Source organism: Cynocephalus volans, chromosome 11, assembly GCF_027409185.1.
Source record: "Cynocephalus volans isolate mCynVol1 chromosome 11, mCynVol1.pri, whole genome shotgun sequence".
Lineage (NCBI taxonomy): Eukaryota > Metazoa > Chordata > Mammalia > Dermoptera > Cynocephalidae > Cynocephalus > Cynocephalus volans.
This window is the reverse complement of record NC_084470.1, coordinates 72521033-72535507: the sequence shown is the minus strand read 5'-3', so window position 1 is coordinate 72535507 and position 14475 is coordinate 72521033. Positions and strand designations below refer to the sequence as shown.

Below are 14475 nucleotides of genomic sequence, written 5' to 3'. Positions count from 1 at the left end.
AAAATCAGGAGAGTTGGTCACCTGAGATCACAATTTATGGATGAGAACATTCATCTTTCAAGTAGGAGACATTTAGTTTTCTAATTTCAAGCACGCTCATTCCTCAAAACCATACACGTCTCTGCTAAAATAAACTATTAATCATCTGTCTTAATATTTCCCTATAGTCATTAAGTTGTTTTGAAGTGTTCTTAACACCTTCTACTTGGCATTTGTCAGTTTTCAGTATTGAAAAATCAGTGTTTGAAAGGTAAGAACCTGTAGTCATAAGCTTTATTTGCTACAATATGCTAAGGGATTCTCTCCACTTTTTAATTATTTATGGGAATTATCAGACTTTTCTAAGTTCCTGCCTGTTCTTTCAAATGATTTGACTAAACTGTTAGCCATTTCCAGCTGCTAAAATAACTCATTTGACTGGCTTTAACAAAATGAATCAATTGTTTTAACCAGTCAGTTAAGCCAAATTGAATTATGTCCCCCTAAAACTCACTGAAGCTTGAATTGTGTCCCCCAAATTTTATGTATTAGAAACTTAGTCCTCACTGTGACTGTTAAGAGGGTGGGAAATCCTATTATGGTAATTGAAGAGTGGGACTTGAAGAGGAGATTGGATTGTAGGACCATGCAATAGTGAATAGATTAAAAACAGTGGTCATGGGCGTGGTTCTGAGGGCTTTAAAAGAAGAAGAGAGTCTGTCTCTTGCACCCTCTGCTCTCTCTGCTTCCACCATCTTGCAATATGAGACCCCTGGTTCACTGTTGCCACCACCAGATGGACTTTGGACTTCTCAGCCTCAGAAACTGTAAGCAAATAAGTTTCATTTTCTTTATAAATTACCCAGTTCCACATATTTTGTTATAAGCAACACAAAATGGACTAATACAGTTCTATTTCTGTGAAAGCCTGTAAGTTACTATAAATGTTAGCTATTTTTCTTGTGGCTTCACTTTTAGTTTTTAACTGGTTATTAAAGTGGTTGATCCTCGAGGACTGTTTACTGTTGGAAATCTAAAGAGTTTCCTCATCAGTGTCAACAATAAGGATCCCATTCTTACTTGCAGGTAAGGAAATAAAACATAAGATATATTATTTTAATTTGACCTTGAAAATTTAATTAAAAAATGTAGTCTCTCAAATTGAATTGAATTCAAGTCCATCAAATTGAATAGTTTTTTTTTTCTTTCTTTTTTACCTTTCTTTTTGGTGAGAAGGAAAATAAGCAAGTAAAATGTAAATAATCACTTAAGATGTAAGATTTCAAAGAAAAGGCTTTCTTAAAACTGAAAGCAAAATAGGTTTAAAGTATAAAATATCTTGAAATTGCAAAAGAATAAGGTGTTATTAGTGCAATATGTTCTTAGTGTCTGACATGCTGAATTATCTCTTACCACCCTCAAGGGAGATTCTGGCTAATATTATACAATATTATAAGATAATGTTATATAAAACCATATTGCAGGTCAGCAATTTTGTGAAGCTGGTTCTTACTATAGGCAGATAAGAGCACAGTGATTAAGCATACAGGCTCTAGAGCCAGATAGGCTTGGGGTCAAATCTTCTCTCAGCCACTTTGATATTTACTTCTGAAAGCTACTTAATTTCTTAAATTCTCAGTTTCTACATCTGTAAAATGGGGACAAAAATAATACCAAATTCCTAGGGCTGCTGTGAAGAATAAATGAGATATATGAAAAATGGGATTTTGTCTAAACTGTAGGAAAGTGCTCAGTAAATAAGTTAGCTATTTATCTCATGGTCTCATGAAAATTTCCACTTTATCATTAGTATCTCCAACCTCCTACTCCTTCACCACCATAAGGTGTAGAGAAGAATACACAGCAAGCAAATGCCACTCTAATAATCTTTTCTTCTAAAACGAGGTTATTCAATGTTGAAAATGCTGTCTTGGGTGTTACTTCTACAAACTTAACTCTGCATGATAAAGTCAACATCACCCTGAATGAAGAAATTCCAATTGGGAAAATGATTGGAGTATGCCATGCAACTGATGAAGATACTTGGGAGATTTAACCTTTGAACTAGATCCATGGAATGTTTAGTTTGCAATTGACAAAGGTAGGTTGAGAATTGTCAGCAAATTATCTCTCTTATCTTATGCTATTGCTATCATCTGTTTATATTTATATCTCCTCCAAAGACTGAGTTTCTTGAGGGTAGGTATTGGGTCTTGCTCATTTCCAGGCCCTAGCATGAAGCACATAGTAGAATCTTTATAAATACCTGTTGAATAACTCTACAAGACCCAGTTCTTAGCTCACTTATGAGCTAACATTTGGCTCTTCATGGCTGTCTTAGCCCTCCACTTTACATACCCTTCTAGCTCAACTTCTCAGACCTAACTCTACCCTTCTCTTTGCTTCAGGTTGTGAGAAAACCTGATCAGACTTTCCAGAGTCAGTCATTCATTCCTCATCCAATCAGCTGTGGCTGAGGCTGGGGGTGGGTCACATTATGTGGTATCTAAGGCTTCTTTGGGGGTTCGGTAGAGAAGAAAGATGGTCATCTTTTGCACATGGGTAGTTTAAGCTATTGTGGCAGATGCTGTAATATTTCAGTGCAGCAAGCCTGACTTCTAATGTCAGTATATGCATCTTTTTTTGCTTCAAGAATTATTTGAGATCAGACCCCTACCCTACCCTATCCCTACCACACACAGCAGGTAGGAAGTGTTGTAGAAATACCACCTCCTGGGACTTCTCTGCCAATGGATGAAGGGAGTTGGCTTATAAGTACTCCTTATAAGCTCTTTGCCCCTGGTGTGGGACAATTTTGAGTGTGTGTTCTACACTGGCTTCCAGAGTTCCCCAGTGATATTAAGCTCTAATTGCCTGTAGTGGTAACTTGCTTGAGGATGTACTTTTTATTGGAAGTTTCTCTCCCCTGTCTCACTCCCTGCTACCACATTGCCTTGGATCAGCTCCCAAATAAACTACTTGTACTCAGATCCTCATCTCAGATTCTGCCTCTGGTAGAGCCCCAACAAGACAGCCACCATCTCCTCTTACCTGAAGTACTGCACAGATCTCTTAACTGGGCTTCTGCTTTTACCCTTACCTCTTTCAAGAGTCTCCGCAGAGCAGCTAGAATATAAACTTTAAAAATCGTCAAATTGGATTATTTTCCTCGCTTGTGTAAAATCCTCCAGTGATTTTCCTTTGCACTTGGAATGTGATCCAGACTTCTTACCTAACTACCAAGGTCTGTTTTCTCTGGCCCTGTCTCTTTCCTGAACCTCATTCTGTTTCTTGTTTCCCTTTGTCCATTGTACTGCAAGCAAAGAACCAGGCTGCCTACCTTGGAAACTCTATTCTTGTGCTTTTCAGGACCTGACTCTTGGGTGTTAATTATATCACATTATAGTTTTCATTTCCTTAAAAATATGTCTATTTGCATTTTGTTTTGTTTTTCTCACTTGTTCAGTGTTTGTCTCTCAGCCCAGATTGTAAATTCTATAAATGCAGAGACTTTACTTTATTCTGGTATGTATAGTACTTAGCATGTTCCTGGCACATACTTGGTACTTGATAAATGTGTGTTGAATGAATGAGTGGATGAGTGTGTGGAAGAAAGTACATGAGTCATGATCCATTACCACAGTTTCCTTTATGATGTTCTCTCTACTGGAGGTGATCTCCTCCCATTCATCACCATTTCCTTATCCTACAAATTGTGGAGTATACTATAAAGCAAATGTACTTCACAGGGCCTGGTTTTCCAAAGCCTGGCAGTTTCAAATATTGACCTTACAAAAAACAGGAAAATTTTCCCAGGCTATTGAGTTTCTGTTGTAAGATAAAGAGTTGTAACACAGCAAGGCTGCTGGTTCAAAGACAGACAAGTTACTGATTGATATATAAAGATACTGGGAAATTGCTGTAAAAAGAGAATGTTTGCTAAGATCAAACTTTTGTTGGTAGATCACTTAATTGCCTAAGAGAATGTAATCTGACTTGTTTTTAGTGAATGTTACCAGCTTCTATTGTTGAACTTGTTAAAACTTTAAGCCCACCTATGTCTTTTCCTGCCTTATGGAATGTCATCTGGCTTGTTTCACTGAAAGTTACCAGCCTATATTGTTAAACTATAACCTGACCTATGTCTCTTGCTGTAACTTCCTGGGCTGGAGAATAAATACAGGAAGGGAACCCCAATTTGGGGTTAATTTACCAAATGAAAGGAATACCTCTTCCTTGAGGGTTCTGGGAAATTAACTGTTTTGGGGCTTCTCATGGCTCAGAAGAGATGGGCTTTGAGTAATCCTTTGAGGCTCCATCACCCAGGGGAAGTGGGGTGACAAATCCATGGGGGGCAAAGCAACAACAAATTTTTCAAGGTCTGAAGTAAAGGCATCCTCTTCCAGAAAGTCTTCTTTGTTCCCCTAAGCCAGAAACAGTTTTGATTTTGCTACTAGCTAATATTATGATTAATAAGTGTATTTGATGATAAACAATTAAACACCATGCTTGCAGTTTAAATCAGTTTCTTAATTCTAATAAATGGGGCATAATTTACACTTTATATTTTCCATTGCTACATATGTAATAATGTAATTTTGAAAATGACATCATGGGCCAGTTGCAACAAGATGTGCTGGTTTCTTACAGACCATGGGACTACTGCTACCTGTCTTGACATGGAGGGAGCTGGGTTTGAAAGTGTTCAGTCCTTCTCCATTAAGGCTTGTGACCATGACCAGAGGTGTGCAGCAATTCCAGTGACTGCCTATATCCGTGGCATTAATGACAGTGCACCTTTCTGTGATCAGTATCTGATTAGGTGAGTTCAGATGGGTGGGTCAGGGCAAGAATTCACAGTGGGTGGAGATCAGAAGTATTGCTATATTTATTGGCCCAACTGGACACGTGATTGATCATCTAATTGACTCTTGTTCAGCCTCATGTCAAGATCCTTGGAAATGACCCATTGGGCCTCCTCATGACTGAAAGTTGTGTTTCCAGGATCTGACAGTTAGTAAACGGTAAAAGCTTGAGTTTTGGAATCATAGATCTGGCTTGGAATCCTAGTTCTATCACTTTTTAGCTGTAGGCAATTTAGTTAAGCCCTTTGACCTTAAGTTTTTCTTCATAAAATAGGATAGCAATAGTACTTACCTTATAGCATGGTTGTGAAGAATAAATGGGGTAATTTGTATGACATTCTAAGCATAGTGCTGAACGTGTGGTATGAGTTTCTTATATGCTATTTATTACAGTTCCATATCCATTTTCTGAAACCCTTGGCACTGGACATGTCTTAGGATAAAGATTTTTTTTTGTACTGATTTTATAAAGCTAACATGGTTTGCATATTATGTATTACACAACTTTTCCAGTGGCAGATGAGCAGTACCCTGTAATCAAATCTGTAGGGAATATTCACACCGAGTGGGACAAATAAAGATCTGACAGTTCAGGTAAAGTTTCAATGTCCAAAATTTCAGATCAGGTTAGGTTTTTATGCCAAATAAGTTATGAGAAAATTCTGAGTTTTAGAGCTTTTGGAATTTGGAATTTGGATAAGGAATGGCAGATTTTGTTACTGTCGCTGTGGCTATTTTTACTATTTGAAGCTCAGTCTCCAAACTTATATCTTTGTTACTTTTCTGTGTCTCTCCTGGTATCTCAATTATTCCTGATTGTCTAATAAAAAATAAAATCTAGTCTTGCTAGTTACCACGTATGAGGTCCTGTTTGGGCCCCAATTACTCTGCCTTTCAAACAGAGATGACACTTGCACCTGCCTCATAGCATTGTTACAAGGATCAAATACAACCTGCACCTGGCATTTGTTTAGTGCAGGGCTTGGCATATACTCAGTAAATGTTATTCTTTCTTCTTTTTTTCCTTCTCATTCATCTTCTTCCACTCTTTCTCCTTCTTCTTTCCCCAGGGGGATCATGGCTAATCACATACTGCACACAGCTATAGTGCCTGTAGGGGACAGAACAAGTATTTGTTATGTTAAGGAGGTTGTGCCTTGTCAGGTGATAAGATAAATATATATAAAACAGTAGTAAAAAAAAATACAAGATGATTTTAAGTTCTAAGTGCTGTGCTTTAATTGTTAAGAGGAAGAACATGTGGGACTGGAGTAATCAGGGAAGCTTCCTGAAGGATGAGAGCTATGTTAGTCCTTAAAGGATGAGTAGGATTTAAGGGCTGAAGGCTTAAGAGTGATCATTTGGGGCAGAAAGATGTGGTGAAGAAATGAGTGAATATATAGAGATGGAAATAAGTTCACTGGGACTGTAGAGTGGTGAGGATTCTCTCTCTTGATCGCACCATCCAGATGCTCCAGATTGGAACAATCCTAGAGAATTATCTGATTCCCACTCAGGCCTTCTCCATTCAGGTAATGGCCTTGATAAACTTCCATCCCAAACAAGTGCCCAGCTGGGTGCAGAAAAGAAATACTTCCAGAAAATGAGGACAGTTTTACCAAATTCATGGAACCTTTTGGGAAATGGCTTTCTAGATGGTGCTCCAAAGCTGACCTGTCTGCCCCAGGATAAATAGGGCATCCTCACATATGCATTATCCAAACTAGCAGATATGGAAAAAGCATTATATTTTAAAGATTATCTGTCTAAAGTGATTTTTCTTCTTAAAAAATAAAACAGGTACACAGGCAAGGAGGTGATTGCAAAAGAAACACTAGTTGCAAAGCTCTTCTGTCATGACCTTGACGAGCCTCCTGATAAAGTCCATTATGCTCCTAGCAAAGGCCCAGTTGGTTCTGGACAACTCTTTGAGCAAGTGTCAAGTGCTGAAAATTTCATCCAGGTGAGCATCAGTTGCTGTAACTCCAGGGAACTTTTCCAAGGAGATGGAGTCATTTCATGGCCACAGTTGAGATAGTGCTGGTAGATTCAGCTGGAGGAACTCCAACACAGCAGAGAGGAATTGTGGGCTCCTCTGCTGTCTTGCTGGAAGGCATTTGGGAAAGTCCTTTATTATCTTGCTGCCTGCCATTACTTTCTCCTTTTTGTGATGAGCCCAAAATAATTTACCTTTTATTTAGCTGGAGAAATAAATCAGAGGCTAAAAAGCATGCTAATTTCCTTAGAGATAAGTCTTGTGTGACTACTTTTCTGACAAAGGCTCATTCTCCTCCTGGCATTCGGAGTGGTTAATCATCCTTCTCTCTCTACTCTCTTGAAATTGTAAACTTTCCATGGCAGAGGATGGACACAGTGTTTTTTTTTTCCCCCCTTCTGAAGATGGGATTCTGCCTTGGAAGAAACTCCTAAGTCCTAATTTCCATAGGTCTTTATTTCATAAAGTGCCAATCCCTCTTGGGTTGGCGTAATTGTTCCTTAACCCAAATATCACCAAGCCCCCTCCCTCCCTCCCCCCTTAGCCAGAAGATTTGGCTGAGAAAGCCATTGATGACTTTTCTCTTTCTCTGGCCCAAGCCCCACATTTTCTTGACAAACTCCACATGATACAAGCTGAGCTTTTACATATGCTGTGAATTTTGGAAGCTTAGGCAATAAGCCAAGAGGTTTCCTGGGTTGCTGTTCATTTTGAAATGCAATGCCGAACTGTTATTTTTTAAAATGGATTTTGGATGAAGATGGAGGTTTTGTAAACATGACGCTAAGATTTGGGCCTTCACATATGCTCGCTCTATATCTGAATAAACACCTCCACCCATCACCCACCTCTAATTAATTTCTATATTTGCATAATTATCCTTCAGGTATTAAATATCACTTATTCCTAAGGGCTTTCTTTTAGTACCATCACTGGCTTAGTTCTCCCTGCTAAGGGCTTACATTAGAAGTTGTATGTCCTCTATCAAAACACTAACCAGACTCTATTGTAACTGCCTGTTTAGTTGTTGGTCTTATTAGACTGTATGCTTTATGCATGTTTCTAAGTGGTTCTTTTTTGTGTACCAGCACCTACTATAGTGCTTGGTGCATACTGGGTAGTCAATACACTTCAGATACAAAATTTTTTTAAAATGCAGTTGTTCTTAACACCTGGGTACTTGGTGTCATATTGATTCATTCCAATTTATGCCAATTGAGGTTGATGCCAATGCTATTAAATTAGGACTCTCTTCAAGTCTCTGATTTGGTACCATCTTGTTTACTGCTGTATCCCTAGTGCCTACAGCTGTACCTGGCACTTAATTAGTGCTCAACAAATATTTTTGAAATGGTGAGTGACATCATAATGGGAATAACTTACATTTTTACAGGGCTTTATCACTTACTGTGTTCAAAATGTATTCTCTTTTTAAATATTTTGCCTAAGGTCACACAATTAACATGCAATGAAGATAGGATATGACCCATGTTTTTCTTCTACTATGCCAGGATGCTTTATCCAAAAGTAAGCTACTCTTTTGTAAGATGTCCCTTTGTTCCACCAAATGCTTACTTTTGTGTAATCTTGGGCATATTCTGATGTCATGCCTAGGAAATGAAAATGGCCATACACTTGCCTTTTTCAGGATGATTTATTACTTAAAGCACATACATTTAATACAATTTGGCTCTTTTGCTGAAATAATGTTGTTCTAAAAAGTTGCCAAAGAGTTGGATTACAAAAACCCAGAGATGGTTGCAGCTGGACATATCTATGAAATTATGATTTGGTATTTGATGACATACGTCCCTCCCATACAGGTAATCTTGATAAACTTTTCAAGGAGCAGTAAGTGCCTATTCTTTAGACTCTTTACTTTAGATTTTAAAGTGCGAAGATTCATTTTATTTGGGACAGTTTTTTTAAGTCAGGCAAAGCAGGAAGGGGAGAATTAGGTAGACTCACATTGGAAGTTTTCATTAGATTAGGAAAGTCTTTTTCACCTTAACAATATACGATTCTTAAATATAGCCGTGGCTAGAGATCGTTGTACCTAGAAGGGGCTGGGGATGTGTAGACAAAACTCTTCTGTATATTGTATATTGTCTCTCCTGAAAATCTATGCCATGTATATCAAAAAATCAAATTTAATCTGGGATTCATAGAACCTTTATTTCAGGGTAAATACTTGAATGACTTTATGTCTAATAATGCCAAAGAGCCAGATATTGGGCAACATGTAGTCCAAAAATATAGGTTTTGGATGCTTTTTAAAAATATTTTATTTGAATTATTTTATGTGGTATAGATAGAGCCGTTGTTAATGCAAATCGCGAGTCACTTGCCAAGTTCCACAGCTCATGCCCTTCATGAAGGTGCAGAGCATTACCCCTCTCTCTGTCTTCTCGTGACTATCCCACTCTTTTGGATCAGCCTGGAGTAGATTGGGCCTTTGCTGCAGTGAAATTAAGTTCACCCACATCATAAAAACATGATTGTAAAACCCTTATTTGTGGATTTAACAGTTGTAGTTTTGATAATTGCAAACTACTCTTTGGTACATATTTGAATTATGTGCTGTGGATCCAGAGCAGAGTACTTAGAGAGTGGGTGAGCTTAGTCAACCACCTGACACCTACTTTTCTTTGCTTTTTGTTGTACACATGAGAACACACATTAAGTGCCCCAGAGGTCACTTATATGTTCAACTCCATATTACCATTTTAAGTAATTTATCGACTATAGAGGTATTTGTGAAATTTATTGAGTATAGAGGTATTTGTGAAAAAAGGGATTTTCAAAATCTCTAAGTGCATTCATCATTAATGTCAAGTGTCTATTGTTTCTGGAAACTATGATAATAAGTGATCCAGCAGGTGGTTGGCATTCAAGTTGTCCAAGAAGATATGGGTGTTTAGATGGCAAACACAGACTTTGCAATAGAATGTCCATGCTTGGTAAGGGAGAGCCTAGAACAGAGTTGGTGTTTGGGTTTCTTCTCTTGTGAGAACTCTGAATCATTGATGGTGGTTGCCTGGATTGAGAAGGATTCTGAGGTTGCATATGGGAACAATGGGAAAGAGTGCTTTGTCTATCATGGTGAAATGATGGCATGCATCTATATGTTTGCAACCAAAAGAAACTTAATGCTGAACTGTAATCAACACATCGAGGACTCTTTAAATCCCTCTTGACTTACTGATATAAGAGTTTTAATGGGCTAAGTCCACAAAGGTGAATTGTAGACTTTACTGACCCAGTTATGTGGAGAGGTGATATGTAGGGGACAGGGACCCAAGCATGACAGTATGCCCAGAAATGTTCTTGTGTTTTCTCAGTTCCTCACTGGTGAAGTTTTGTGCCAAAACCTATTACATAGCTCAATTGACCTTTCATGATGGATGCTTTTTCTTGCAGCTAATCCTCCTGATGGTCTAACTAATGAAAAAAAGATCTGCCCCTTTTCCCAGATATGAGCCTTTCCCCAACACGGAAGGGAAAAAAATCTCTCACAGTTACAAATCCTCATCCTCTCTGGTCCTCACACTCCAATGCATTTACAGCAACTGCTCATGAAGGATGCTTGTAACATGCCATACTTGGCTTTGTCTATTTTTACAGGCCAGCTAATTAGCACAATTTTGAGTCTTTATGGATTAACAAAAATCGTTGTTTAACAGAGCTGTAAATGGCACCTGCCCTTGCAACACATAAATGGGATTTATTGAAGGAAATTTAGAGGTTTTAACATAAACCACCTGTCTTTGTAGAACTGAGCTTCTTAACCTTTCTCGGGGGTCATGGATACCTTTGAGATTCTGATAAAAGCTGTAGAACCTATCTTTTGAAAAATACACAAATAACATAAACCAAAATGTAATGAATGCCACAGATTGCCTGAAATAAAGGTTCTTTGAATCCCAGAGTAAATATGATTGTTTGACACATGTGGCATAGATTTTCAGGAGAGGCAATATACAAGTGTTTTTCAGAACATGAATTTTACAAAATAATCTACTAAAGAAGAATTCTGTGGTCAAATAAGTCTGGTGAGCAATGCATACGCAGAGATTCAAAATACTTAATAGCATATTAGATACCCTAAGAAGTCTTTCCATAAAGAAACCTTTTATCTTTGTTTAACTTGTGATTTTGCATTTGACACATTAGCATCTCAGAGAAGATATTTTGGGACATGTCGGCAGACACGGCTTGGTCCGGTACCCACTTACTGACTTATTAGCTTTGTGACCTCTGGCCAAGATCTTAACTCTGTGAGTTTCAGTTTTCTCACCTGTGAAATTGGGACACTAATACTAATGTCAAATCAGTGCCTTGCACAGTAAATGTTAATTATTTTACTTTTATTAAAAATTTTTCCCTGTTTGGAAATTGCTTGCTTTTACGTTTGAACATCAAATTCCTTCTTCTTGACAACTCTTTAACATGATGGTTTGAGCTTGTTGGCCTGACATGCAGAGTTCCTTTTGCATAACACACGAAATATAAACATCTGGCTGAGGGGAATAAAATGTCATAACTACTTTTTACTCAACTTGTTTTAGTTAAAAATGCCTTCTTGGGCATGATCTCTTTTTGTCCTCACATCCACACTGATGTTTTTTCTTTTTTTTTTTTTGTGAGGAAACTGGACCTCTGAGAAGTTAAGCTAGTTCAAGGTCATAGAGTATAAGCTAAAACCAAGCCTTGAACATGGGTTTTCTGAGTCTCTTTCCATTCTACCTCCTAAGATTTAAAGTAGAATGTAGAATGTCATTTGCTGGGTTGACAGTGAAAGCCAAATAGACTCTCCAATGGAGGAGATCATACCAATGAAAAATACAATAAACTCTCTGGTGTAAAATATATAATTATACACTTACATACACACATGTATAGATACATACATATATCTCTATTGTATAAAATAAAATATGGCATGTAGCACATTATATATTTTTGACCAAATTGCTTTGGCTAGCACGAGAATTCATTTGGGTTCCTTGAGAATACAGAGTTTGGAAACAGGGATCACCTGGGAGCAGGGAGAATCTTGTCATAGTTTCAAAATCCTCTGGTGAGCCTGTTCCTGGGGTTATATTTAGCTCCTTTGTGGCATAAAACTACAACAACAAAGCATTTATTCATTGTCCAATTTAACAGTAACTGTGATGATCCTTGTGGAGGTTGCTCCTGCCAATGATTTCAGCCCTGTATTTAAAGTTGCACCCTATTCATTCTCCATTCCAGAAACATCAGGAGGTAAGAGATCCCTTGCTTCTATTGCACTAAAGCATGCACAAGGAAACACCTATCAGATCTCAAATGAGTGAGCAATGGAAAAGGGCATGTAAGTTTACAAAATGCAAGCAAGTAAGGGAGCATCGTGGGACTCCAGATGTTCAAAGAACAAGTTGATTTTCATTGGTAATGCTCGCAGCATATCATCCAGATGGTTCCCCGAAGGCTCTCTTGACATTTGATGTCAGATCTAGGATTTTTGTAATGGAAAAATACACAATTATTAATTTTATTCCATTTCTTCTCCCCCTCACATCCCAACTAGGTTTAAGTGTAAAGCAGGTAGGATAATATAATCATTGTCCATGCAATTTAATCCTATGAACATCTGGGATTAATATTCTAGGTCCAGAGTCGAGATCTTGGTCAGGGTTTTATCTCAGCCATGAATTAGATATGAAGTAGGATATGTTTGTTAGCATAGACCAAAGAACATTAGATTTGAAAGACACAGCAGAGGTAATACTTGTATCTTCTGTCATTCAAGAGAGGAACACATTCCTTCCTCAGCATCTCCTCCGGGCCTGACGTGAATACTTCAAGGAATGAATGGAACCTGTTTTGTGCTGGAGCTGAATCATATTGGCTTAAAGGAGTGACTTGTTAAATTTTCAGGAATTTTATAACCTGATGATTAATAGTAGTCATTATTAAAAATGAAATTATATAAACTTAGTTACATAAATTATATTAAAAACAAAATTAATAAAAATTAAAAACTCAGCACTTTTTAATTATGTTACTACATTTTACTCTTATCTATGCCTTGAGGTTATTTACATCTATTGGATCCACACGGTGAAATTCCATACATATAACGGTGTGTTACATCACTTCTTTTTTTCATCTTTGTGATGTTACGTCAATAGCATAATATTGGAAATGAGAGTATTTACAGCATGGAAATCAGCAAACACTGCATATTAGGGCTTGACTTGTTTTTTAAAAAATTATTTTGACTTAAGAAAGTAATAGAGAAAATGTTAATAGAGCATATTAAACTTAAGTATCTGTTGTGTCTTAGCCTATTATTGTGAGTAGCATAAAAATTGTGGAAATAGTCTTCCAGCAATCAAAGATTTGTTTTTGTCCAGTTCAGCAAAGAAGTCACTCTTATCATTGATGGATTAGTGAAGTTCTGACGTGGCTTCACTTCTACCTTACTCTTTAACATAAAGGAAAATATCAACTAACCTTCATGTTGGGACTACTCATTCATCAATTTTAACCACAGTGTGGTGGTGGATAGGACAGTTTGGCAAAAGTCAATGAAAGAGTTCTGTGAGAATCAATTGTCTATATGGGAATTTACAATAGAGGGTATTTTATATTTTATTATTATTTGTAAATTTTATGCTACATATATGTATGCATGTGCATGCACACACACACACACTTTTTTTTTTTTTTTATTAGGTGAGAGTTCTGAGGAGAGACTAGGAAATTAAAAGCCCACATATTTGGATTTCAGTTCTTTGTTTGCCTTACCATGTAGCTTTGGAAAAGCTCTTAACCTTTCTGTAAAATAAATACACATCTATTTATATCCTAGTTCTGGAATATAACACAATTGGATCTTACAATAAATGACCAGACAATTCCAGAAAAGTTGCATGTAAGTTGAATTTGTTGTAAACAGGATCCTGGTTCCCTGCCCACTTCCCATGGAAGTACTCATTATTGATTTTCTGTGTAATCTTTCCTTGTTGGAGCCGCATTATGACAACTTATTTCCTTCGTTTGTATTCTCTCAGTTCTCTGTATTGATTACTAGTGTAGTCTTCTAGCTCTAGGTAGTTCTAGAGTTAAAGAAACATTATGATGAGTCAAAAGTTCACAATCATCTAATCATTTCCTGGCTTCTGAATTTTAAATTTGGAGCAGAGGGTCTGAACATTGCTTTGAGGATCCCTTGGGGAAATGACCCGTAGCCTTCATCGGCTTATCAAAGGGATTTCATGACCCCTGAGAATTAACAGCAACCAGTCAAGATTTTTAAATACAGACTGGCATCTTTTAAAAAGATAGACTTTATTTTTTAGAGTAGTTGTATGTTGCAAAAATTGAGAGGAAGGTACAGAGACATTGCATATACCCTCTGTCCCCACACATGCTTAGCTTTCCTCATTATCAACGTCACCACCAGAGGGGTACATCTGTTAAAATCAATGAACCTATATTGACACATCATCATCACCCTAAGTCCACAGTTTACATGAAGTTTCACTTTTGGTGTACATTCTATGGGTTTGGACAAATGTATAATGATATATATCTACCATTGTATTATCACACAGAGTACTTTTGCCTGCCCTAAAAATCCTCCGTGCT

At 37.4% G+C, this 14475-nt stretch overlaps 1 pseudogene; it reads left to right on the top strand.

The window, feature by feature from the left end:
- LOC134390122 (cadherin-related family member 3-like) overlaps positions 1–14475 on the top strand; it is a 62839-nt pseudogene that overhangs the window by 27711 nt on the left and 20653 nt on the right.